The following is a 21,080-nucleotide window of genomic DNA, read 5'->3' on the forward strand; positions in this document are numbered from 1 at the left end:
GTAATCAAATAAATAAAAATTAACATGAGGGAGATCATTTTTTAACGTATTAAATTTGTAAATATGAGTGAGATGATATCCATTTCTGGCAAGGTTTCAGTGAATCTGGTATTCTAAGATAGTAATGTTGGTGATGTGAATTGGAATGATTCTTTTGGAAATCATTGTTGAAATATGTATCAAGAGTCATAAAAATGTTTACCCCTGACCTAGCAATACCATTTATGGGAATCTATGCCAAAGAAATTCTTCAAAATGGCTTGAAAAGAATTATGTTTGAAAATTATTTGTTATAGATTATTAAGAATTTTAAACAATTAAGGGAGCTCAATTTCCAATGGGGGAGAATGGTTGGTTAAATTATTATGGAAAATTATATGAAAACATTATGCAACAGTTAAAATGGTTGTTATAAAGTCTCTATAGGCACATATACATATGGAAGTATGTATATGATATAATGTTACTGAAGAAAGCCAAATGCAGACTTATGTATGCATTCTGGAAAGGCATCAAATATGGTGGTTAAGCGCACACACAGATATGTACAATTAGGTTTCCATAAAATTTAAAAAAAAAAAAAAGAGCATAGATTCCAGGGCCAAACTGCCTGGGTTCATATCCCAACCCTGCCACCTACCAGTTGTGACCTTGGGTAGCTTACCTAACCTCTCTGATGCTCTGTTTCTCATTTGTAAAATAGGAAAAATAATAGTAGCTTCCTCATAGTTTTTTTTTTTTCCCCCGAAGGGTTGAATGAGTTAATAAATCACATAAAACACAAAATTATCTGGCACAGGGTAAACCCTTTATATGAAAGTTTGCTATGTTTTTTTTTTATCTCTACAAAAGCAAAAGAATTGGACAAAAATAGCACAACAGTATTATTTTGGTATATGTGGTTGTAGAATTATTAGGATGGTTAAGCATGTTGGCAATTTCAGCTACTTTTTCAATTTTTGCATTTAAAAAAGTCATTTTGATTTCTAAAGGCTTGCATCGATCTCATTTCAAATTACATTGAGATTTCGTTGAATGAACATTTTTTTTTTTTTTTGGCTTGTTTGTTAAAGAATTTCCAAGTGATGGTACGATGATAAGGGTCAAAAGGTGCATACACCGATGGTTTATGTAAATCCGATTGAAAGAGACACCGCAAAAAGGAAACACTACAAAATGGTTTGAAGGCAATCATGTTCACAAAAATACTAATTACAGATTACTTTTTATGTTAAACAATCAGAAGAAGGGACTCGATGTCCATGAGTAGGGGAGTGATGAATTAAATTCTCAGACAGTTACTTAAGGGAATATTATCAACAATTAAAATTTTGATTATAAAGATTATAGAGCCATATATACACATAGAAGCGTGTCAAATACAACGTTAAAGAAGAAAGCTAAATCTTTCTGTGTCTTGAAACAAAGCTTAAGGTGGTGGGTGAGGGTTGGGTGGCTTCCCTTCTCCTGGGTCTCTTTACATGTCAATTTCCTGGTACTTGTCCTAGTATTGGGGGCAGGCAGAAGCTGTTCCAAAGCAACCAAAACCATGGCTTTGCTATGTCTCTTTAGAGCTGGCTTCTAACATGCGAGATCTGCTGGATGGAACACAAGTGAGGGCCTTTCACCCGGGAAGGTTGGCCACTACTTCGGCGCCTTCTCCATGTGTGTTCCAGGCAGTACTGCTAGCCAAGCCTGTACTTGAGACAAATCTGGGGAAATTTATGTTGACACTGGGTTCCACATCTGGAAATGCTGAAGGTCAGTTATGATTCTTAACATTGTGGTCACTCTCTTCTTGAGCAAAACTTCAACATACCTTGCAGGCAAGCCTTGTTCTTTCCAGATGCCCAAAGGCATTCCAGCAATCTCCTTTCCCAAAACTGAGTGGGCTTAAATGTTCAGGCTCAAGGCTAAATTTCTGAATGTTTTCAGTTGGAAAAATCCAGGCCTGTGTAAATCTGCTACCTGTTAGGTTCTGGCCATAAGGGAAAATATTTTAAATAATACTCCGCGGATTAAATATACCATTTATATATTTTTTTTCCTCCAGAGGCTTCACATGTATTTTAAGAACTGATTAAACTTGGCAATTTAGATCCCATGCCTCAGTCCTTTCTAAGGGGAAAATGTTAAAAAGAAACAAACAAAAAAAATTTTGTAAAGTTAGAAAACCAATGGAAAATTAGAAGTAAGTTAAGGAAGTTTGTATCCTTTTATTTTACATAAAAGAAAATGGTCGGCTAAAGGAAACAGAAGTAGAATTGTATACTTCACGATTTAGAGAATTTTATTTATATTTTTTTCTATCTTTTGCTTCATAGTTTGTATAATTTGTCTTTCAGTAGAGAAAGAAACAAACAAACAAACAAAAATATTATTTATGCCTTTACCTAGATAGAGGAAAGAGAATTGGGTGAGAATATGTTAACATCAAGAAGTACTTTGTCGACCTGCTATTCAAAAGTACTATACTCTATTTTTACTCCCACTCCTCTTTTTTCAATGTCATAATTATTTATAGGGCCAGTTGCAGTCTCAGCTCTGCTAAAACCATTTCTTCCAGGGCTCTCAGCCCTTATCCCAAGCACAACACTGCCCCATTAGGCCTCTGCACAAGTGTTTGTTCCTATGGATCCTGACTCAGCTCTGCGTGTGTATGCGCGTGTGTGTGTTAGTAGTGGTGAGGGTTACTCTTAATCTGGGTTTTTCTGGAACATCCTAGTACATATTGTGGCTGAGCACTAGGTATGATGAGTAACACAAGGTGAGACTCTCTTCATTACACTGTGCCAATAAGACGGTCCTCACATTGCAGGCGAGACAAACCCCCACACACTGTCCACTGAAATGGGAAGCCGTTGGGGAATTGATTCACCATGGCCAATGAAATTAGACCACCCCTGAGAAGAGCACATGTGGGTTGTGTGGGGTCAAGAGATCCTCATCAGATATAGACATCCAGGTCTCATACTCCTTGACATGGTAGTATTCAGGAAAGCTTTGAAAATCTGCTTTTGCCTACAGTGCATCTGACACTAGGCAAGAAAACACACTATAAAACCTGAACATCTGACCCAGCACCCTAATGGCATTTCCTTAGACCTCAAATAGTCTGATCAAAGAAGCAGCATAGCATAGAGGTTAAAAACATGGAGTCTGAAGCCTGACTTCCTGTCCCTGCCCTGCACTCATCAGCTGGGTAACTTTAGACAAGTTATTTAACCTCTCCGTCTATTTTTCTGTAAAAGGGAGATGCTAATTCTACCTACTGCATAAGATTGTTAGGAGGATGCACACTTGCAAAGAGCTTAAACCAGTGCCTGAAAAGTGTTATATAAGTGTTTGCTGAATAAAATGAATAGATTTGCAGAAAATTTTATTCTTGGTTTCAGTTGTTTTGGTCCAGGGATTCTGTTTGATTTAAAAATAGTCCTTGAAGATTTCTTGCTTATCTGAGATCTTTTATTCTTGACTTTCAAGTTAAATTTATTTGGGTGGGAACAGCTTTGCCATTGAAAACAGGATGTGCTAGATAATCTGGGTTAAAATATAAATTCAATGCTCAATAACTATAGGGACTTTAGAAAGTTTCTTCACTTCTCTGAACTCAACTTATTTATCAGTATATTGGGAATAATATGAACCTCTCTGTGCTGCCACATAGATTAATAAAAGTGTTCTGTGAAAAGTACTAGGCACTTAATCTGGTGTAAAGAGTCCACAAATCAACCAATTTACAACTATAAAAAGGCAATGACAGCCAAGCTGGGGCTGCTAGAGCTTGGAGGAAGAGGAGGAGAGACCTATGGAGTGCATGAAGGCAGGAGAAGCCACAATGAGAGAAAGAAAAAACTGCTCCGATCATTTCGAGCCCCAGACACTTCCAGGGTGGCCCTGGTGAGTGCGCAGAGCAGGAGCTGGCAAAAGCTGCAACTGTGCCCTTCGGATATAGTTGCTTGAAGGAGGCAGGGGGAAAGAGGGCCTTGATGGCCCCCAGGCCAGCAATACTACTAATAGGGTTCCTGTGGATCCACATATGAGTGAGGAACCACAACAACTGAAAAAAAGGAGCCACTCAGAGATTGATGAGTCATTTCAAGGGACCAGCACATGGCCCGTCCCATGGGACGTATTTGCAGCATGGGCAGTGGGGGAGACGAGCCCACTGGGAGAACACTGGGGCACAGCAAGGACAGAAGATCTGCCCCCCAATCAGCATAGGACCACTCAGAGGAGATTGGACAGGAATATAGAATTGCATGGGGTGCAGTTTGATGAAAAGACTCAGGCCCAGACCAGAGTTTCTACACAACCCAGGTGCACTGGATTTCACTAGACCCAGAAGTACCTATAAAGTCAACCATTAAAACCCGAGCTTCACAAAAAGCCTTCCCTAGGGAAGCAACAGCAAAGCAGCAATTTAGCTCAACCACAGAGCTCAAGTACTGGTCCCCACAGGAAGTTCCCCCATTTTAGAAGTAAGCAAAGGACAATGAATTAGTTCCAGCACAGAGTTTAAGTGATGAGAACAACAAATAATCCAATACAGAACTGAAAGAAAAAACAAAGTACCCACAATCAAAAACGAAGTTTGATATTATCTAGTAAAGGTCTCATTTCACCAAAGAACACCTATACCACCTAGAATTACGAAGTCCCTGGGGCTAGCAAGCCAGAAAATGGGGAGGGCTGGGGGCCTCAGCCATGCCCCCTGACACCTGCAACCAGTCCCAAGGGTGCGGCCCTCAGGCCTTGGCCACACACTCCCGGACGGGCACAACCACCCCAGTGACGACCACTGAGCTGTTGCGGGAAGAGCCCCGAGCTCTCCCAAGCTGGGACAGTGGGGGGCTGAAGACCTTGGCCATGCCCCCCCCAACACACTCAACCAGCCTAGCAATGGCCACCAAGCTGCAGCAAGAAGGGCCCTGGGTTCCTGAGCTGGGTGGTAGGAGGTGAGAGCTTTTGCCACACCCCCCTGACATCTGCACCCAGCCTGGCAATGACCAAGCCACTGCTGGAAGCCCCCCAGTCTCCCCATGGGAATGTGGGGTCCTGCCCCCTTCCTTCCTCCTTCTTCCATCACATTTCCTTCCCCTTTCTCCTCTCCCCTCCCTCCCACCTGCTCTACAACAACATCCTAGAGTGTAAAAAAGTAATGTTAATTAAAAAAAAATCTGGTGTAAAGAAATAGTGCTCTTCTTGGTAAGATCTAGTGTCTGTCTTTTTGTTTCAACCACCCTGCATTCAACTGGTTGTCTTACGATTTTTTAAAGCCTGCCTGGCTCACTAATTCACAGTAGATTTTAGGGTCATCTTCTGATGTAAGCAGTTCAGACTTTATTTTCTTTGAGGTTTTTTGTTATTAATTTTTTTTTAAATCATGCGTTTATCTGTTCATCCCACCTGAATTACTTTTTCTGATACTGGTGAGATCCGAAAAGCAGGCAAAAATTATATCAATTCGTGAGAATATCTTGAGACCAGTACATTTCAGGATAATCCTCCAGACCTGGGTTGTTGCTCTTTAAGATCTATCAGCAACGTGCCCTGGTGATTCGCTCACATTTCTGTTGTCTTCAAAACTCTATGCCATTAGACAGATGTCACCCAGAGCTGCCTGTCCTTTTCAACAGAACTTTTTTGAAAGGTGAGCTTTTTAAGAGTTTTTCTATCTCATTTTTTCAATTGAAAATTACAATTAAAAATGTGTCAAAATTACCCATGATTTTCAGCTGCCCAACATTTGTCTCACAAATGTTCCGTCTTAACATGGATTATTTTTTTCCTCCCCAATGTCAAGTTTAAGACCCCAAATCCTTCTTTAAACACTACTTAAAATATTGAGCAAGTTAGTCTCCGTGGGGTTTGCTGACGCAGGGGCTCCTGTGTTTGTTTTTATAAAAGAATGGCTCTTCCCCTGGTCCTGTTACTTTACTCTCTAAATGTTTCCTTGGAGAATTCACCAAAATGTCAAACTGCCCCTCCTGGAGAGATGAATCCAATAGCTGTTAGTGTGTATGCCATGGCTTGCTTCTGTCACAGGTACACATGCCAATTGCAAGCTCCTGGGGCCCCTAGCACTGCCCCCCCCAACTCCTCCAGGAGGCACTCTAAGCCACAGGGACACCAATGTCCTCTCTCAACATGGCTCACAGTCAGCCCTATATTGCATGGTGCCCCACAAAAAAGAAAAGGTTTCTATGGTTAAGCAGGCTAGAAGAATCTTTGGACAACAGTTTGAGACATGTTGTGAGTCATGCTCCTTTTCTCAAAGTTACAATGCACCTTAATATATTAAAGGTGCCATAAATTTCTTAGTAAATAAATTTAACTCCACCTCTAACCAGAATTGTTTAATCTGGAACCTCACTTTTCAATATTACCTATGAAAAGCCTGGGAACTTGGGAGTTCTGTGTAAGATGCTTTGGGAAACACAGTTCTTCACTGAAGAATGTTATGACTCCTAAGTCGGCTGGACTCAGGCTAATGCGTCAGGAATGGCCCACATTGCCCATTTTGCCATCTGGCGCTGGCACAGGAAATCCTACTCCTTTAAGACTCGTGCCATGATAGAGTGTGCATGCAGTAGTGGAATACTATTCAGCCTTTAAAAAGGAGAAAATCTGCTATTTGTGATAACATGGATGAACCTAGGGGACATTTTGCTATGTGAAATAAATTAGTCCCAGAAGGACAAATACTGCACTAGTCCACTTACATGAGGTATACAAAATAGCCAAAGTTATTCAAGCAGAGAGTAAAATGGTGGTTGCTTGGAGTTCAGTGGGAGGAAGATATTGAGTTAGGCAAGATGAGACTTAGAGCCCTGCCCTCCAACATGGTTCCTATAGTTAATGACACTGTATTGTGCACTTGAGACCTTGTTAATTGGGTGGATCTCATGTTAAGTGTTTCTACATCAACAACAAGCAAATAAACAAGGAGGCACAAGGAAACTTTTAGAGGCAGTGGATATGTCTATTATCTTGATTGTGGTGGCATTTTCACATGTTTGCGCATATGTCCAAGCTCATTGAATTGTATACATTAAATATGTGCAGTTTGTTCTATGTCAGTTATGCCTCAATAACGCCGTTTTTAAGAACAGTGAGCACACATGCAAGCTTCAGTGTAGATGCTGTGCCTATTCCTGTGGTTGCTTTCCAACAGCAGGGGGTGATTTAGGATTATCTATCACTTTGCAGTATTTACTCCTCATCTTCACCTGGTTAGCATGGATAATTTAGAGTGAGCTAGATATTTGGAAAGAATATCTGTAAGAAAATGAAACAAAACTGGCATATAGCAGAGGTTGGCAGAAACGACCTTCCAGCAAACCAGTCATGAGATTTGTGAGTCCTGTGGCTCTCCTGCTGAGCCTGCTGCCATCCGACTCCCCACGGAGTGGATTGGGTTGTCTTCCTGGCTTGTCTTGACCTCCCTGTTTTTATCCCCCTCTGCAGAAATAGGACTAATTTAGAATTCAAGCCATTTTAAGGCTAGTTCAATAGCTGTCATTTCTGCTGAAATAAAGCCCAGACTCTTTTTAAATGTTCCATAAAGCTCGGCAGAATGTGACCTTTGCCTTCACTCAGTTTTACTTTTCAGCTTTTCCTGCTTTGTATGATAGGATCTAGCCAGTTTTAATTTTTTCCCAGTTCCCACAATACGCCACACTTTCTGCAATGCCCTCTGCGTGAAACTTTCTATTCATTCTCCTTCCTTGCCAAATCTTCCCTGACCCCGACCACAGCCCTGTTCCTAGCTGATTGTCGCTCATCTTTTAGGTCATAGTCTAGACATCATTTCTTCCAAGAAGCCTCCCGACACTTCCATAAAGCTAGGCTGGCTGACCCTTCTTTGGCCTCCCTTAGCAACTACACTGCCCATTTCACAGTGTTCCCTGCACTTCATTATAATTGCATCTGTTTATTGATCTGTATTACCCACTGGACTGGAAACTCCACAGTGGCAGAAACTCTCTCCATATCATTCACCATTGCATCCCCCGGCTGAGCCCAGAACCTTTAACATGGCTGCTGTTCAGTAAATACATGTGGAATGAATGAATTGATCAGTCAGTGGATCAATCTTAGCCTTGTTCCCAAGTAGAACTGTAAGATTCTATCACCAGATTCCCAAATCTCTAATTCTCATTTCCCAATCTTTCCAATGAGTGGCATAATACAATCCAACTGCACAGTCTCTCTGAAGTTATCTTCCTCCAACACACAGGGTGTGTGGTGGGGAAATCTCCCTCTAATTGACAAGAATAAAGCACAACCTCATGTTGCCTGCTTGTCTGTGTTTGCAAGTCAACCAGTTAGGGTTATGCTTTATTTTTCCTCCTCATCAGACTTTATCTCTAAATCATCAGATTCAAAACAGCTTAACCGGGCCTATGCTCAGCCTTGCCAGAAAACCTGCTTCCCGTTTTCCTGACAAGTCATGCATGCTCTAGGGCTCTGAGAATCTTGCTTATATTTTTCAGTTTCATTGCATAATAAAAGACAGATCCACACAGTCACACACAGGCTCAACAACACCCATGTTCTCCAATGTTATTTTACAAACTGAACTGAAATCTTACCCAGCTGCCAAATTCATATTCTAATAAGATGACAAGAAATTATTTCCCTAATGCAATAATGAATCAGTCTGTGTCAGACAGGACTGTTCACCACAACGCCTTCCTGGTTGGAAAGCAAAACTTGTAAGCTGGATGGTTTCAGAGAAACAAATTGCTCCTGGCTGCAGAATGAGATGACTGTGTAGTTGACCAAGAAAAACACAGAAACACACAAAAACACCCCAAGGAGATGAATTACTTAAAATTAGGAGGCCTACATTCTTGGGGCCAGATAGCAGAACTATTTCACCCCCTTAAGACATGATGCTAGAGTTAGTCAGACATTTCCAGTATTTGAGCTTTGTGGGGAAATATGCTGACCCCATTACATAAAACTGCTCGAAAAGAGACACGTTGTAAGCAAGTCCACTGTGTAATATATCCACTGTATTACATATATCCACTGTCTAATAAAACTTTTTAAGGGAAGGCCTCTCCACAAACCCTGTCACTTCAATGACTGGAATTGTGGAAAGAATTTCACAGTACTTGGAGTGGCTCGGAATGGGGTTGTAGTATCGTAGAGTGACCAGCAACCACATGCTTTACCCTTTTTAGGTCTCTGGGTTCTCCAAAACCCAGCAAATACTCTGCTTTTCTCTGTAGCTCAGGTTGCCTAGCCATCAAAAGTCATTCTCTGTCCTCTGTACTACCATAGGTGTGTGACATAAGTTAGAGGGTGACAAAGAATGTAGGGCATGACTTGTAGGAAAAGCTGGTATATTAACTAAGGTAGTACTAGCTGCTAAAGCTGATAAACTCCAAAATCTGTTTGACTTAACACAATAGAAAATTTTTAAACCAATCAGCTAGGGGTGGGAACATGGGAAGGCTCTCTTCTGAGAGCCAGGTTGATGGAGGTTCTTCAACATGTGGCTTCCAAAGTCACCTTGGGCATGGCATCCAGTCAGACTATGGATAAAGCTGAAACGTGGAAGATCACGTGGGAAGTTTCTATGGGCCAGGACTGGGAGAGGCAAAAAGCACTTTTACCCACAGAACTAAGGCACTTGACCCCACATAACTGCAAGGGAATCTAGGCAAGTGGTCTGGCTATGAGTCCAGGAGGTAGAGGAAACAGGCTTTTGTGAATGCAGACCATTCTCTAAACAATACCATACCACTGCCCAGCTCTTTAGTCACCAAATATTCATTTCACTTGTCCTCCCACATCAACAACAAACTTTTCTCCTTCCCAAGAGAGACAACCCAAAATCCCATCCAATGATTTCAAAGTCCAGGACCTCCAGCGGATACAAACTCCTCTCTGTCTACGATCTATCGCATCCAGATGTGGCTCCGTGTGATCCAATCACCTGTGAACTAAATGTCACTCACTCACACACACACACACACACACACACACACACACACAAAACCACAACCACACATGATGCAGTGGGGAACAGAGATAGAAGAACCACATTGAAAACTCTCTTTCACAAATGGGAAGTATCCAGAATACTCAGCAGTCTTTAGGACATAGCAACAATAGAATCTGCTGGGCAGGGACTATGAAAATCCTACTCTGTGGATAGGAAAGCTTTCCTGATTAGACTCTCTTTCTGCTATCCAAGAAGAACATTAGACAGAGGTCTATTATTCTCCATAACTCGTGGCTCCACTCTCTAAGACATTCTTCCATGTCCATCATGACCTCCTTGGTTACATCTGAAGTGGGCATTGAAAACCCCTCTCTAGGGGTTACCCAGCTGCCGAAACTTGTTCCTGCAGGTTCAGATTTGGAGGCCAAAATATTATTTTAAACCTCAACTAGGGAAAGGCTTCTGTAGTCCAGGTTCATGATTTTTTGTTCATGTTTCTTTAGCAATAAAATTTCCTTAAAACTATAGTATGTTTCCTATTTATCTGCTTCCAGTCAGTTCTTAGATATAATTATCAAGTCCTGTACAATGCAAAACTTTACAAAACATTAACTCCATTTATACCCTTTCTGACTTTTGCATTAATGTTGTCCTGCATATTAATTCTATATGTATATTACACAATTAATATTTAGTCAGTATTCATTTATATGTACCCAGAAACAGATAGCAAAATTTCTGTTGCTCTTTATTTCTTCTTGCAATTCTGCATTTTCTTCTGGGATCATTTTCCTCTGTCTCAGTAATCCACTTCAGGATTTCTTTTACTGAGGGTTTTCTGGCAATGAAATCTCTCATTATTTTGTTTGTATGAAAATGTCTTTTTTTTCCCCTTGTTTTCTTCAGCATTTCAACAAATATCATTTCATTGTCTTGAAGTCAGCTTTTGCTCCTTTGAAAATAACAAGCACTTTCTCTACCTCTTTTCTGAGATTTTTCTCTTTTTCTTTAATTTTTAGCAGTCTTACTATAATGTATTTAGATATGGCTTGCTTTGCATTTATTCTGCTTGGGGTTTGCAAAAACTTCTTGAATCTGTGGGTATCTTTTATTAATTTTGAAAAGCTCTCAGCCATCATCTCTCCAAATATATTTTTGTCCTATTCTCTCTCTGGCCCATTATTTCTCTTTCCACTTTAATTGGGACACCAATCGCCCACATGACCCACATACCTAAATGATCTTTTCTGTAGTCTCATTTTTTTTCTCTCTGCTTCAGTTTGGTTATTTTCAATGAGACTATCTTCTGGTTCACTAATCCCATCTTCTGACGTGGCTATTCTGCTATTAAGTTCATCTTATAAGCTCCTAATTGTAGGTATAGTGCCTTGCTCCTAGAATTTGATTTGATTCTTTATTGTAGATTTTAGTTATCTGTGAAATTCTCTTTTATCGATTTTTTCTACCTTTTCCTCTATTTTCTTGAATAAAGTAGTCATAGCTATTTTAAAGTTCTTGTAGAAACACAAGATCTAAACAAGACTCTAGACCAATTGGAATTGGCAGATATCTACAGAACATTCCACCCAACAACCTCAGCATATTCATTCTTCTCATCAGCACATAGAACATTCTCCAGGATAGATCACATATTAGGTCACAAATCAAGTCTCAATAAATTCAAAAAAATTGGAATTATCCCATGTATCTTCTCAGACCACAATGGATTAAAACTAGAAATTAATAATAAAAGAAACTCTGGAAACTATACAAACACATGGAAATTAAACAGCATTCTACTTAATGACATATGGGTCCAAGAAGAAATCAAGCAGGAAATCAAAAAATTTATTGAAACTAATGAAAACAATGATACATCATACCAAAACCTGTGGGATACTGCAAAAGCAGTATTGAGGGGAAAATTTATTGCATTAAATGCTCACTTCAGAAGAATAGAAAGATGGCAAGTGAACAACCTAACACTTCACCTTAAAGAACTAGAAAAAAAAGAACAATCCAAACCTAAAGTTAGCAGACGGAAAGAAATCATTAAGATCAGAGCAGAACTGAATGAAATTGAAAACCAAAAAACAATTCAAAAGATCAACGAATTAAAAAGTTGGTTTTTTGAAAAGATAAATAAAATTGACAAACCATTAGCATGGCTAACAAAAAAAGAAGAGAGAAGACTCAAATAACAAAAATTAGAAATGAAAAAGGCGATATTACAACTGATTCATCTGAAATACAAGGAATCATTCGAGACTACTATAAACAACTATACGCCAACAAATTTGAAAATCTGGAGGAAATGGATAAATTTCTGGACACACACAAGCTCCCAAAACTGAACCGTGAAGACGTAGAAAATTTGAACAGACCAATAACAATAAAGGAGATTGAAGCTGTTATCAGAAGGCTCCCAACAAAGAAAAGCCCAGGACCAGATGGATTCACAGCAGAATTTTACCAAACATTCAAACAGGAATTGACACCGATTCTTTACAAACTATTCCAAAAGATTGAAACGGACGCAAATCTCCCAAACTCATTCTATGAAGCAAACATCATCCTGATACCAAAACCAGGTAAAGATATAACCAAAAAAGAAAACTACAGGCCAATATCCTTGATGAATATAGATGCAAAAATTCTCACTAAAATACTAGCAAACAGAATACAGCAACACATACGCAAAATTATTCATCACGATTAAGTGGGATTCATCCCAGGGATGCAAGGTTGGTTCAACATATGCAAATCAATAATTGTGATACACCATATTAATAAACTCAAACACAAGGACCATATGATCATATCTATAGATGCTGAAAAAGCATTTGATAAAGTTCAGCACTCATTCATGACAAAGACCCTCTATAAGTTAGGTATAGAGGGAAAGAATCTCAACATAATTAAAGCCATATATGACAAACCCACAGCCAATATCATCCTGAATGGGGAAAAGCTGAAAGCTTTTCCTTTAAGAACAGGAACTAGACAAGGATGCCCACTCTCACCACTCCTATTCAACATAGTGTTGGAAGTACTAGCCAGAGCAATCAGAGAAGAGAAGGAAATAAAGGGCATCCAGATTGGAAAAGATGAAGTCAAACTGTCCCTGTTTGCAGATGACATGATCCTATATATCGAACAGCCTAAAACCTCTACAAAAAAACTGTTGGAATTGATAAATGATTTCAGTACAGTAGCAGGATACAAAATCAACACACAAAAATCAGTAGCATTTCTTTTCTCCAATAGTGAACATGCAGAAAGAGAAATCAAGAAAGCCTGCCCATTTACAATAGCCACCAAAAAAATAAAATACTTAGGAATTGAGTTAACCAAGGATGTAAAAAATCTCTATAATGAGAACTACAAACCACTGCTGAAATTAGAGAGGATACAAGAAGATGGAAAGATATCCCATGCTCTTGGATTGGAAGAATCAACATAGTGAAAATGTCCATACTACCCAAAGTGATATAGAAATTCAATGCAATCCCCATCAAAATTCCAAAGACATTTTTCTCAGAAATGGAAAAAACTATCCAGACATTTATATGGAACAATAAAAGACCACGCATAGCCAAAGCAATGCTGAGCAAAAAAAATAAAGCTGGAGGCATAACACTACCTGACTTTAAGCTATACTACAAAGCTATAATAACCAAAACAGTATGGTACTGGCATAAAAACAGACACACTGACTAATGGAATGGAATAGAATAGAGAATCCAGAAATCAACCCACACACTTATTGTCAGCTGATCTTTGACAAAGGCACCAAGCCTATTCACTGGCGAAGGGACTGCCTCTTCAGCAAATGGTGCTGGGATAACTGGATAGCCATATGCAGGAGAATGAAACTAGATCCATACCTCTCGCCGTATATTAAAATCAACTCAAAATGGATTAAGGATTTAAATATACACCCTGAAACAATAAAACTTCTTAAAGAAAACAAGGAGAAACACTTCAGGAAATAGGACTGGGCACAGACTTCATGAATACGACCCCAAAAGCACGGGCAACCAAAGGAAAAATAAACAAATGGGATTATATCAAACTAAAAAGCTTCTGCACAGCAAAAGAAACAATTAAAAGAGTTAAAAGACAACCAACAGAGTGGGAGAAAATATTTGCAAAATATATATCTGACAAAGGATTAATATCCAGAATATATAAGGAACTCAAACAACTGTACAAGAAGAAAACAAGCAACCCAATTAAAAAATGGGCAAAGAGCTAAACAGGCATTTCTCTAAGGAAGATATACAAATGGCCAACAGACATGAAAAAATGCTCAACATCACTCAGCATCCGGGAAATGCAAATCAAAACCACATTGAGATACCATCTAACCCCAGTTAGGATGGCTAAAATCCAAAAGACTCTGAATGATAAATGCTGGCGAGGCTGCGGAGAAAAAGGAACTCTCATACATTGTTGGTGGGACTGCAAAATGGTGCAGCCTCTATGGAAAATGGTATGGAGGTTCCTCAAACAATTGCAGATAGATCTACCATACGACCCAGCTATCCCACTGTTGGGAATATACCCAGAGGAATGGAAATCATCAAGTCGAAGGTATACCTGTTTCCCAATGTTTATCGCAGCACTCTTTACAATAGCCAAGAGTTGGAACCAGCCCAAATGCCCATCATCAGATGAGTGGATACGGAAAATGTGGTACATCTACACAATGGAATACTACTCAGCTATAAAAACGAATGAAATACTGCCATTTGCAACAACATGGATGGACCTTGAGAGAATTATATTAAGTGAAACGAGTCAGGCACAGAAAGAGAAATACCACATGTTCTCACTTATTGGTGGGAGCTAAAAATTAATATATAAATTCACACACACACACAGAAAAAACCGGGGGGGGGGGGGAAGAAGATATAACAACCACAATTACTTGAAGTTGATACGACAAGCAAACAGAGGGGACATTGGTGGCGGGAGAGGGAGGAGGGAGGGAGGTTTTGGTGATAGGCAACAATAATCAGCCACAATGTATATCGACAAAATAAAATTTAAAAAATAAAAATAAAAATAAATAATTTTACGTATGTGTTGCTGTATTCTGTTTGCTAGTATTTTGTGGATTTATGCATCTATGTTCATCAAGGATATCGGCCTGTAGTTTTCTTTTCTGGTTATATCTTTACCTGGTTTTGGTATCAGGATGATGTTTGCTTCATAGAATGAGTTTGGGAGATTTGCATCTGTTTCAATCTTTTGGAATAGTTTGTAAAGAATCGGTGTCAATTCCTCTTTGAATGTTTGGTTAAATTCTGCTGTGAATCCAACTGGTCCTGGGCTTTTCTTTGTTGGGAGCCTTCTGATAACAGCTTCAATCTCCTTTATTGTTATTGGTCTGTTCAAATTTTCTATGTCTTCATGGTTCATTTTTGGGAGCTTGTGTGTGTCCAGAAATTTATCCATTTCCTCCAGATTTTCCAATTTGTTGGCGTATAGTTGTTTAGTCTCGAATGATTCCTTGTATTTCAGATAAATCAGTTGTAATATCACCTTTTCCATTACTAATTTTTGTTATTTGAATCTTCTCTCTTCTTTTTTTGTTAGCCATGCTAATGGTTTGTCAATTTTATTTATCTTTTCAAAAAAACCAACTTTTTGATTCATTGATATTTTGTATTGCTTTTTGGGTTTCAATTTCGTTCAGTTCTGCTCTGATCTTAATGATTTCTTTCCATCTGCTAACTTTAGGTTTGGATTGTTCTTGTTTTTCTAGTTCTTTAAGGTGAAGTGTTAGGTTGTTCACTTGCCATCTTTCCATTCTTCTGAGGTGAGCATTTAATGCAATAAATTTCCCCCTTAATACTGCTTTTGCAGTATCCCACAGGTTTTGGTATGATGTATCATTATTTTCATTAGTTTCAATAAATTTTTTGATTTCCTGCTTGATTTCTTCTTGGACCCATATGTCATTAAGTAGAAAGCTGTTTAATTTCCATGTGTTTGTATCATTTCCAGATTTTCATTTGTTATTAATTTCTAGTTTTAATCCATTGTGGTCTGAGAAAATACATGGGATAATTCCAATTTTTTTGAATTTGTTGAGACTTGATTTGTGACCTAATATGTGATCTATCCTGGAGAATGATCCATGTGCTGATGAGAAGAATGAATATTCTGAGGTTGTTGGATGGAATGTTCTGTATATATCTGCCAATTCCAATTGGTCTGGAGTATTGTTTAGATCTTGTGTTTCTCTGCTGATTCTTTGCCTAGTTGATCTGTCTAATATTGACAGTGGGGTGTTCGGGTCCCCTGCTATTATGGTATTAGTGTCTATTTCCTTCTTTAGGTCTAATAGAATTTGTTTTATAAATCTGGCTGCTCCAACATTGGGTGCGTACATATTTATGATTGTTATGTCTTCTTGAAGGATCAGTCCTTTTATCAGTATGTGGTGTCCTTCATTGTCTCTTTTTATGGTTTTTAGTTTAAAGTCTATTTTGTCAGATATAAGAAGAGCTACTCCAGCTCGTTTTTCTTTTCTGTTTGCATGGTAAATCTTTTTCCATCCTTTCACTCTTAGTCTATATGAATCTTTATGGGTGAGGTGGGTCTCTTATAGGCAGAATATAGTTGGGTCCTTCTTTTTAATCCAGTCAGCCAGTCAGTGTCTTTTGATTGGGGAATTTAAGCCTTTTACATTAAGAGTTGTTATTGAAAGGTGTTGATTTATTCCTAGCATTTTATTGGTTGTTTGGTTGTCTTAGTTGTCTTTTGTTCCTTGCTTTCTGATTTACTGTTTGGTTTCTGTGTTTGTTGGTTCCTTAGGTTGTAGATAGCATTTTTGTTTGTTTGTTTTCTCTTCATAGATGCCATTTTTATTATACTAGTGGGTTTTGATTTTTCTTGGGTTTTTATGGCAGTGGTAGTTATTTTTCAGGAACCAACCCCAGTACTCCCTTGAGGATTTCTTGTAAGGGTGGTCGTGTGGTAGTGAACACCCGCAGTTTTTGTTTGTCTGAGAAATATACTATTTGCCCTTCATTTCGGAAGGATAGCCTTGCAGGGTAGAGTATTCTTGGCTGGCAATCTTTGTCTTTTAGTATTTTGAAAATATCATCCCATTCCTTTCTAGCTTTTAGGGTTTGTGATGAATAGTCTGATGTTAGCCTGATTGGGGCTCCCTTATAGGTGGTTTGTCGCTTCTCTCTTGCAGCTTTTAAGATTCTCTCTTTGTCTCTGAGTTTTGCCAATTTTACTATGACATGTCTTGGAGAAGGCCTTTTTGGGTTGAATACGTTTGGAGATCGTTGAGCTTCCTGGATCTGAAGATCTGTGATTTTTCCTATACCTGGGAAGTTTTCTGCCACTATTTTGTTGAATATGTTTTCAATGCAATCTCTGTTTTCCTCCCCTTCTGGAATACCCATGACTTGGATATTTGAGCGCTTAAGGTTGTCTGATATCTCTCTCAGATTTTCTTCAATGTCTTTGATTCTTTTTTCTTTTTTTTTTTTTTTGTCTGCTTGTGTTATTTCAAACAGCCCATCTTCAAGTTCAGAGGTTCTCTCTTCAACTTCGACAAGTCTGCTGGTTAAACTCTCCGTTGTGTTTTTTATTTCGCTGAATAAATTCTTCAGTTTGGCAAGTTCTGCTACATTTTTTTTCAGGACATTGATTTCCTTGTACATTTCCTCTTTCAGGTCCTGTATACTTTTCCTCATTTCATCATGATGTCTAGCTGTGTTTTCTTGTATCTCATTCAGTTTCCTTAGAATTATCACTCGAAATTTCTTGTCAGTCATTTCAAGGGCTTCTTGTTCTATAGGATCTAGAGTTTGAGATTTATTAACTTTTGGTGGTATACTTCCTTGATTTTTTGTATTTCTGGTATCTTTTTTTGAGGTTTATTCATTGTGGCAGGGGGTTTCACAGTCCACCGGTTTGAGACTATTGACTAACTAAGATGTTGCTGTGGTTGTCAATTTGGTATGGCTACCTCCGTGACTGCTCAGTTGGCCTCTAGTGCCTTGTGTGTGTGGTTGCCTCGGGTCTTGGGCCTCTCTGGGGAGCCTCCTCTCTGGTCAGCTTGGACTCTGCTGGGCTGCTGGATCAGGGGATGGTAGCGCAAGGTGTGTGGTCTCTGCTGAGCTTCCACTTCCCATGCAGGACTTCTTCCTGTTCCGTGCACTCTGGCCCGGGCTGCTGGATCATGCAGTGGCGGCCCCACAGGGTGTGTGGTTTCTGTAGAGTCTCCGCCTCCCTAGCCAGACGTCTCCCCACTTTGTGCACACTAGGCTGGGCTGCTGGATCTCGCAGTGGCGGCCCCGCAGGGTGTGTGTTTTCTGCTGAGTCTCCGCCTCCCTTGCCGGACGTCTCCCCGCTCTGTGCGCACTGGGCTGGGCTGGGACATGTCTTCTGCAACCCTCATCTATCAGCCGGGCCTTCAAGACCCTGCTCGGCCCCGCCTCACCCAGGAAGTCTACCAGGTTTCTGCTAGGCACAGACAACTGGTCGCTCTGGGTGCCTTTGTAGCACTGTGTTGATCTTTCTCGGGACTTATCACCTTCCTCCTGGTATCGCGGTTATTTGTGTACTTGTCTTATCTCCCACACCAGAGTGTGAGCTCCTCGGGGGAGGAGCCCGCAGCACATGGTTCACCTTTGAATCCCCCCGGCACGGACCGACTCCGGTGCCCACCCGCAGTTAGCTCTCCGGCAGGTTCAAGCGAACTCAGGAACACTCCGACCACACTATTCCTAACCAGAAATCGGTTAGGCGTTTTTCCCAACTGGTGGCTGCAGAGATGGTATCTGCCTCCCGGTAACAGGAAGTTTACTGGGTGCTGGAGTCCAGGGTGTGGTGGAGTGACAGTTGGCCCGACCCGCACTTCCCTGCCCTCCCGACGCTGGCCGGGACGCCACCAGCCCCACCAGAGAACCGTGGGGGGAGTGGGAGGGAAGGCCGGCCCTCAGGCCCCGGGAAGCCCCGCACCGGGGCAAGCAAGTGGGAAGGCTCAGTGACGAGCCGAGCCGGGCGAAGAGGACAGGTCTGGCCGAGCTGGGCCGGAGATGCCACCACCCGAGAAAATGGAGGCAGCCCCGGGGCCAGTGAGTGGCCCGGTGGGGCAGCCGGAAGCCGGGCGGGCGTCCGCCCTGCGAGCTGGGCCAGACCAGGGGTCACTCACAGGGCTGGGCCGGCTGGGCGGCTGCCTCTCTGTGTCTGCATCATCACTGTCCCCGTTCTCAGCCACCGCTGCCTCGGGCTGCTCACTCGGTCCCGCGGCGCGGCTCGGGTGCTCCCAGGAATCTTCTTTTATGCCGGCCTGAAACCTCGAATCCTGAATAGGGCAGCTGGCCACCTTCAGCACAGCCCCGGCCTCCGGGATCCTGGCAGCATCGACAGTGGCCCTGGAGCCATGTTCCCTGTTTAGAAACTCGCTTTTGCAGCTAAGAAACAGTTCTTTTCCTGCTCCACACTTCAAAGCTATTGCCTGTAAATGTGGCAGCCTCTCCTGCCAAGGGCAAAGTGGCGGTCAGCCCTCACGACCGGCCACCAGCAGCGGTCCTCCCTTAAGAGACAGCAAGAGGAAGGTCCACAAGTTTCCTGGCTGCCTAAGGCCCAATGGCCGCCTTTTCCACCTCAGCTACTCAGCGCCAACCGCCTCAGCCACCGCCATCTTAGCTCCGACTCACATACTTATTTTTTGTGGTGAGAACACTTAAAATCTACTCTCTCAGCAATATTCAAGAATACAATGCATTGCTATTAAACAGTCACATGTTGTGCAATAGATCTTTTAAACTTATTCCTCCTATTTAACTAAAATTTCCCAATTTTGATTAATATCTCCCCACTCCCACACTGCCCCCCGCCCCCCGCAGGTCCCTGATAACCACCATTCTACTCCCTACTTCGGTGAGTTCAACTTTTTTAGATTTCACATATAAGTGACATTATGCAGTATTTGTCTTTCTGGGCCTAGCTTATTTCACTTAATGTCCCCCAGTTTCATCCATGTTGCTGCAAATGACAGGATTTCCTTCATTTTTAAGGCTGAATAGCATTTCATTTTGTATATATTCCACATTTTCTTTATCCATTCACTCATTGATGGGCACTTGGGTTGATTCCATATCTTGGCTATTGTGAGTAATGCTACAATGAACATGGGAGTGTAAATATCTCTTCAACGTACTGATTTTATTTTCTTTGGATATATACCCAGAAATGGCATTGTTAGATCTGGGAGATCTTGATTAAAATGCAGATTCTCAGGCCATGTCGCCCTAAAATTCTGAGAATGTAGGGATGGTGAGACAGAGTCCAGAAATCTGCCCAGGTGGTTTGATATAGCTAGACTAGGGATTACATGTTGAAAATACTGGCCCAGATCCTTGTCTATTATCTCCTCATGGTACCATCTCTATCTGAATCCTCATGTAGAGAATTTGCTTTGTACCTAGTGCAATGGTTGCTGTGAATGCAGGTGCTATTCTAGCTTTCAGGGCACCTTCTGAAACTGTCCCCAGAAATGGGTCTGACACCATGTGCCAGCTACTGCTCTGGATACTGGAGCCTTGATTCACCCAACATCCCTTGCTTGTCCAGTTGCCATCCTGCTGCCATTGCATCCAGAAATCTCAGATGATGTCTGCCACCTTACACAAGCTCATGGATTCTCCCTCCTGTGGCTGAATGCCTGTCAACAAACTCTCTTGGCATGGCTTTTCTTCCCCCACCAATGGCAGGAAGAAGTATTTGAATGAGGCCCCACAGGGGGTTTATCCATGAGCTATCAGCTATTTCTCAGCACATGATGTTATCTGCAGCATAGAACAGAGCTTTAGTGGTAGAGTATTTTTTTTTCTATTCTCAAAGTTTTACTCTAGGTCTTTCCTATGGGCACCCCTGGGAAATATTGCTCAACCATCTGTAAAAACTTGAGCCCTGTTGGTAGAAAAGAATTGAACCCACCAGCAGACTTTCTGATGAGTAAGAAAATCAAATGCCTTTATCTGTTACTTGCAGCCACAAGCATTCTAACTCATGCAAGTTTAGGCACAACACAGCTTGAATGGAAAACAACATTTTGGAGGTAATGTATCCAGAAGTACAG

The sequence above is a fragment of the Cynocephalus volans genome, chromosome 9, assembly GCF_027409185.1.
Source record: "Cynocephalus volans isolate mCynVol1 chromosome 9, mCynVol1.pri, whole genome shotgun sequence".
Lineage (NCBI taxonomy): Eukaryota > Metazoa > Chordata > Mammalia > Dermoptera > Cynocephalidae > Cynocephalus > Cynocephalus volans.